Raw genomic sequence first — 8013 nt, 5'->3', positions numbered from 1 at the left:
ATAGGGCAACTATGCTCTTATGAGTATAGAGCCCATCGAACTCATAAGCTGTTTTCAATGATGGAGCTTCCAATTGGACGATCCAATCCGTTAAATATGATCTAGAGTATTTGAAACTTCTAAAAAATAAATTTCGTAATTTTTTGAAATCATAATGAAGTCCATCAATCCGATGAATAGTCAAAATTGAATGATGTCATAAAAATGGATCGATAATCGTTTAAGATCAGACTTATTGATCTTTATCTAGATAGTGAATAGAATTTTCTAGCAACTATTCAACTGATTATAATTCTTTTATACCGTTAAACTAGTAAATATCCCATATCGACCATTAAAACTTATTAATTTGAGATTTTTTTTATTGTAAGATAAATAATATCAAAAAATTATAAAATTTGATATCTAAAAGTTTTAAATGTTCTAGATAATGTTTAACATTATGGATCGTCAATTCGGAAGCTCTATCATCGAAAACGATTTCTGAGTACGAAGCCGATCGTACTTATAAGAGAATAGTAGCCGGACTCTCTCTCTCTATATATATAATTCGAGAGAGTCTCTCTCTCTATATATAGAAAGAGAGAGAGAGAGTAGGGCTACTATATATATAGAGCTCTTCGTACTCATAAATTTTTTTCGATAACGGATCTTCCGAATCAACGATCCACTTCGTTAAATATGATCTACAATATTTGAAATTTCTAAAAAAGTAAATTTTGTAATTTTTTGAAATCATAAAAAAGTCCATTAAGCGGGCATAAAATGAACCGTCAAAATTGTACGACGTACTAAAAATGAATAATCTGATCCTTCAATATAAGATTGGAGTTATTGATCTTTATTTAGATAGTAATTAAAATTTTCTATCAAAAATTCTATTCCAATTCTTTTACACCGTTAAACTAGCAAATATCTTATACCGGCCATTAAAAATTGTCAATTTTGTGATCTTTTGATCGTAAGGTAAATGATACCGAAAAATTATAAAATTTGATTTCTAGAAGTTTTAAATGCTCTAAATAATATTTAATGATATGAATCGTCGATTCAGAAACTTTATCATCGAAAACGACTTATGAGTACGAAAGCGATCGTACTCATAAGAGTATCGTACTCTCTCTTTCTCTCTCTATATATATAGAATTGAGCTCCTATACTTTTAAAAGTATCAAGTTATTGATGCTCGTAGATTTTTGGCCTTTGAATTAAGGACTGTACAGTTAGGATGATAATAGTTCCCTAAAATTGAATGGGTTGTTAGTTGAGTAGTATAATCTAACAGATAGAAATGGACAAAGGTGCAGATGTAATGATAGAAAACATATAAGCACCAAGTACATTGTGCTTTTACAAACACCACCGAACTCTATATATATAGAGAGAGAGAGAGAGAGAGAAAGGGAGCAAGGCTACTGTGCTATTAAGAGCACAGTAGCCCTTGTGCTCCTACCATTGTGCTCCTAACTTTCTAACTATTCATCAATTTTGATAAATGGTTAGGATGAGAGAGAAAAGAAATTGAGGAGAAATTTAAAAAGAAGTGAAATTGAAATGCCTAATTTCTCTCCAATTTCTCTTCTCTCTCTTATCCTAACTATCCATCAAAATTAATTAATGATTAGGAAATTAGGAGCACAAGGACGCTCTTAATAGCACAGTAGCCCTGTTAATATGTGTGTGTGTGTGTGTGTAAGTTATTATGCTATCAGAAGTATAGAGGATTTGATGCTTACGATTTTTTGATCCTTACTGACCGTCCCTGGCGCAAGTGGCAAAGGGCTGAGTGGTTGGTATTTGAGGTCCAAAGATCGAATCCTAATTTATTCACATTTTTAGTTAAGTTTATTTCTAAAAAAAATAAACGATGCTAGTAGCATGCTATCTATCTCTAAAAAAGAAAAGATTTTTTGATCCTTAGATCAAGAATTATGCGGTTGGGATGATTACGGTCCCCCTAGGGTTAAGCAGTACCCCAAAGGTTGAGTGGTCCCCACAGGGAGTTTAAGTGGTATTACATCACGATGGACTTCGAAATGGTTGGATGGGCTGCCTATTTAGCCCTAGTTAGTGGCTATGATAAATTGCTTTTTTTGACCCTCTTATATTACTTGTGATGGTAGACTGGAAGAACCAAGTCTGTTCACAATTTTTAGCGGTTCTTTCTATCTGGTTCTAATAGTTGGAGTCTTTCGCAGGACTATACTTGGATGATGATCAAAAATGTTATTTCATTTATTTTCTGTTAAAAATAAACATTGCTCTGCCTGTATCGAATTAGCTATTGAGACCGATATGAATATCCCTGAGTTTTGTGCTCGCATAAATATGAAAAATTAAACTTTGTAGAGATGTATTTACTATTTGATGTGTTTAGAGGGAACTGTGTTACATTTCAGCCCTGCTTTTCGAAATCCTTGGTCCTATGGTTTGTCATAGTGGACCTCTTTTTGACTTTTATTATTTAAAAGAGGACAAGATTAGTGTGGGCAAGTTGCGTGGCTGGATTTTGGAATTATAGGGTTGTAATCGACTTTTCAGACTAGTTAAGTTTGCATTTCTTGTAGATTAAATGACACATACATGTGTGTATACTAGCATATCCGTGATTTTTCACTAGACCTTTGAATAACAATACGTAATGTATGGTCGCTATATAAGTTATTACGCAACTATCCCAACGTTTTTTTGGATCTTTCTCATTTGGGTGAATTGCAGGATTGATCCCCACCCTTTTTCTATTTTTTATTTATTTATTTTGGGCCTGATCCTTTTTGCTTTCAGATTCTTAGGCCTCTATAATGTTTAATATTTGTCTCGATTTCATCCTTGCTGTTAACAGTGCAGTTAGCCGATTTATTTTTTTTCTTTAGAATGTATCTAACGTAACTGATACTATGAGATTATTTTAATTGGAGTATCCGATGTTTTAGATCTTTAATTTTCCTATTCAACTTTTTAGTTTCTTTGATTTTAGTAGTTTTGGCTACATGCTTTTGAATTTGTTGTACGTGGATTACATAAAATATCTTAGTTCAACCGTTAAAAATAAATGTTGTTCCATTTTAGGTATTGGATCGAGTTGGACTGGTGGCATTAACTGGATTCAGCTCAATACCTTCCGCGATTTGCGGGTATTCACATAAAATATTTTTCAGGTTAGATAATCAGATTAAAATATGCTTTGATAGAGATATGTTTTCGATATTTTTAACCCTTTTTTTTTTTCTTGGAAATATTGACTTAAGCAAACTCCATTTGAGCTTGAGTGAGTAGTTCTTAGTTACTTAAGTTGCGACTGTTGCGGATAAACTCATTTGCTCTTTTGCAGGAGACGTAGAAAACAGTTCCAATTTTGCATTAACTACCGGGTCATCCTGTATGTGACAGTGCAGTGAGAGCGATCGCGAGAGAGTGTGTGGCGACTTGTCTGCTTTTGACGGTGATGAGGGAGGCATCTGTGCTTGTAATTTTTTAACCATTAAATTGATTCCTGATCTATAGAGTATTTTTCATAGTATATTCGCGTTCGAAGTCTTATTTTTAGTGGTGTAGGAATTTTTAGATCCCTATTGACAATATATCCTGTTGAGTTTTTTTTTTTAATACTGTATGGCTCTTGAGAGTGATCGGGTAACAAGAAATCCGAGCATCGCTGTTACTGTGCTTTTGCAAGCATATGCACATGAGCTAAACGTTGTTTCTCTCTATATATATATGCGATTTGCGCGATTGCCGCTCCTCTCAGCGCATCTCAAATCCATCTCTTTCTAAAACATCTCTAAGATTTCTCTGCTTGGCCTGTACCGATACCTATCCAGCGCTGGCTGTCCCCACCACCGTTCTCCTCCTCCTCCTTCACTACCAGCTTCTCCCTCACCCTACCTTAGTTGCTCTTTGGTGCATGGAACTCTTGTGGGAGCGGTGCAAGGAGAAGCGCGTGTAGCGGTAGCCGAGGACGTCGGTAGCGGGCTCCGCAATGGGTCATTTTGTCCCTGCGTTTGTATCGCCTTCGGAGTCTCCCTCTCTCTATATAGGATGGTGTTGAGCTGAGAGAGAGAGACTTCTTGCTTCTTCTCTTCTCTCTCTAGGCTCGTTTGAGGAAGTAGCTACGGTTACGGCATCGTTTGTCGCCGCCGTCGCGCCGCCGGGAGCGTTCTCCAATGGCTACACCATTTTTCGCTGAGATTGGTATCTCTATATATATATATATATAAAAGAGAGAGAGCTGTGCGAGCGTGGGTTTTGAGTTACTACGTTCTTTAGAGTTGGTAGTTGCATGGGTGCTTGGTTGCAGTACTTGATTTAGGTGGGATAATTCAGCATTTCCCTTTGTTTTTGGGCAGGTTCTCCTATAAGCTTCATGCATGTATTCATGTGATGCTGTATTTGCTTTTCCGTATCGGATTCGTCGTCCGACTGTTACGTATTTCAAGCTCGTTTAATCTACGTCTGTAGCATATACGAATTAAAAAATATATCTACGATTTTTTTTATTTTTTTATGCATGTATTCATATTTTCGTTTTATAGGTAATGCGTGCAAGTTTTTACTTGCGTGATTTAGTTAAGGTTTGCTTGGTCGAAGCATTTTTTTTTTGAAAAAAATTTTTGAACTATGTATATGAAGCTCAGTTTTTTTAGCTTACATTTGCTATTCTAGTAGCTCTCTACTACTGTTTTATAGTAGTTTATTTTTTATAGGTATAGTATATCTTTTTATATTCAGGGAATACTCCTGTTGTATTCGTGGTGCGTGTATTCTAATTTTTCGAAGCGTGCCCGGGGAATGAGTCATCCGTGTCGTAAGTCGTGTCAGTATCCCTGTTGCGTATTAGTGTACCAATGACCACTTAGGTGCTGTGTCATTAAATTATATTAAGTATAATTTGTGTTTTAGGAAATATTTATATTAAGTTATATTTGAGGTAGAGAATAGAAGGGTTTTGACTTTTCATATCTTCGTATACATACTCCCTATTGCATATGATTTTACAAATTTTTGCTCTAAATTTGTAGATTTAATAAATTACGAATTTAAATTGTAATTTTGTATATAATTTTAGGCCATTTAATTCCTCCATCGCTTTTAATTCATAATATGAAAAGTTATTTTATTGTTATATCTAGTAAATCTTACTTCTAGTTCGTAGTTATAATTTTGGGAATGCTTCAAATTAATAATTCTTTTTATTATGCTGTTATTTTCGAAAAGAAATTTAATTCTTGTCAGATTTAAATAATAGGATTCTTGGGTTATATATATATATATATATATATATATATAATCTTAATTTTAAATTTAAATTTTAGTTCAAATTATTAGCATTTTAATTGCTAAATAAATTTAATTAATTAGCAATTTCATCACATTAATCCTAATTTTAAATTAGTTCCGCATTTGAATTTCTTCTTAAAATTTATTTGGCTTTAATTTATTTTTAATTCGAAATTTAATCTTTTGGCTTCCTTTAATTCCGTTATCGAATTGAAATCAATTCTAATGTTCAACTACGCTTTCGCCTCCGAATTTTGGATATGATTTTCAATTTCAATTCAGTTTTTCATTTCTTTAATTTCCAATTTTTTTTTTTTTTTTTATTTGTAATTTCAAACCAACATATATTCCAAAATTTTCTGAAAATTAATTTAAATTTTAATTTTTAATAATTAATTCACTTTTCTATTGTTGAATCTAATTTATTAAAATTCTAATTTCTGGTTAGTAGTTTAGCTTTTGCTATTATTTCTGTGCTTTTAATTTTTTAATTTTTGAATATTTTTAAGATTCGTGCAATACTTGTAAAGTAAGACTAAAATTAACACGCTAAAGGAAGCTAAGTAGGTGTTGACGTGACGATTTCATTAATTTTGGCTAATCTGTAATTGACTAATTACAGTAAAATCGAGAGATCTAGGAACTCGATTGCGAAAAAAAAAAAAACTTCGAGATGACGCTGGACCGGATCACCGACGACCTGGGGGCGGACTTGGCGGCGGATGCCATCGGGCGCTGCATGTTCTTCGTGGGGATGGGGAGCAACGACTTTTTCAACAACTTTCTCATGCCCAACTACGACACCATGTGCCGTTTCAACGTGTATCAAGTTTGCCGAGCTCCTCGTCCAGCAGTTCGCTCGCCATTTCACTGTAAGTTTTTCGTTTATTTGTTCTTCCATTGAGCCCTAGTTTGGTGAAATTCTGTAACACTCAAAAGTAAATTTTAAAGGCGCTTTTAATTTTTTCTTTTTTTTTTATCTAGTGTTCACTTATGGTTAGTACCCTTTAGTTTTTACATTTGTTGTGTAAATTGCATTTATCTATATATATATATATATATATCTATATATATATATATATATATATATTTATTGAGTAAATTGCATGACAGATTCCTACATTTATAGTGACTTGTAAATCATATTCTTCTAAAGTTCGACTTTTAAATGTTGTCCCTTCTAGGGTGGTAATGTTTTTAAGTATATTTTTACCGTTAGAATCCGTTAGTAAAATTTAGTTAAACATAGGTTGGGTACTCAACCCTAGTGAGTTAATGATGCAGAAAGGTCATTTCATGTGTAAAATAGACCGTCGTTTTAATGGTAACAAATCCGAGAAATGTATTTAAAAATATTAGGGCTAAATTAAATTTTTTAGCAATATTTTTGTATTGCTTTACTATATTTGTGCGAGCATGTACGTGATTAAGCCTTATTTGTTTATTTATTTATTTATTTATTTACGTTGAGCCTGTTCATCCTTGGAGCCTGGAATTTGGTTGTTTGCGGGGTGGGGTTTATGGGCTGCATACCGAGCATGCTCGCGCGGGACCCGCATATCCGTTGCTCCCCGGACGTTTACCGTTATCTTATGCTCATCCCTTCAACTCCAAATTTAGTTCTTTTTTTAACGACCTCAACGTCAACCTCCCCCATGCAAAGCTCATTTACTTCTACATCTATTCCATGTTGACCTTTATCCTCACAAGCCCCGCATCGTACGGTTCGTAAATATTTAAATTAAAACCTAAATTTTTTTCGCCTCAAATTATTTAGAGAGTCGCTGGATTTAAAGAGTATTTTAATATGATGATGCGTTTCAGAACAAACGCTTGCTTCGAAAAAGTGTTTCCCCACACGCGTTTCTATAATCTTCTCCATATCTACTAATTCTTCAAAAGGTATAGTCATATGAACTCTCTATTTTCTCAAGCCAATGTATTGAATGATTGATTTTACTATTATTTATAATTTTCCGACTTTTTAATTAAAGTCTCAAGATTCCAAAAACTTCTCAAAAAATTTAGACGTTTTAAAGCATGAAAATATATTTTACCTATGCTTTACCCGGCGATTCTTTTAAGTTTGATGATAGACTATATTGAGACACTTTTAAGTATCATTAATTATTTGTATATATATTTAAAAGGGTTATTTCACTTAATATCCGTTGATCCTGAAATGTTTAGTAGTGGTCAATTATTTAAGAAAATATGGAGGATTGTGAGGAGGCTTGTTTTCGATTGCAAACTTTCGCATAAGCGCGCATGCAATTCTAGCTCGAACTTAATAACTAATTTCTGATATTATTATAACTTGCCTCTCAGTTTTTTTTTGTTTTCAATTTCTAGGGTTCAGCGTGACCGACAGGGCCTTTTGTGGGATCGGGCAGATCGCAGTTGATTTTACTTGTCTGCCGTTCCAGATCGCCTTGTTCGTAATTTAGATGAGTTTTTTTTTTGGGATTTATTGTCACCCCACAGTATTGCTGTGATCTTCATTCTGTCAACGTAGGCATTGTATGGGAGCCCTAATTTCGTGTTCCCCATCAAACCTTGTCCAGCTTTTTTCACCTTGAATTTAGACCCTATATCCTGAATCCTAATATGCTAAACCCTAATATAATGTGGCATCGCATACCATATCTATGGTATAATGTTATTTGTTTTTCGTGTATAAGCACCAGTTTTATAAGGGGAAACCAAATAATATAGTATCATTTGCATGCTAAATAT

General features: G+C 33.7%; 1 pseudogene; it reads left to right on the top strand.

Annotated features, from left to right (window-relative positions):
* The first annotated feature begins 5917 nt into the window (after positions 1–5917).
* LOC109704424 lies at positions 5918–7724 on the top strand (annotated as a pseudogene).
* Positions 7725–8013: the final 289 nt, after the last annotated feature.

This window comes from Ananas comosus, unplaced genomic scaffold (genome assembly GCF_001540865.1).
Source record: "Ananas comosus cultivar F153 unplaced genomic scaffold, ASM154086v1, whole genome shotgun sequence".
Taxonomy (NCBI): Eukaryota; Viridiplantae; Streptophyta; class Magnoliopsida; order Poales; family Bromeliaceae; genus Ananas; species Ananas comosus.
This window is presented reverse-complemented; position numbering and strand designations above follow the sequence as displayed.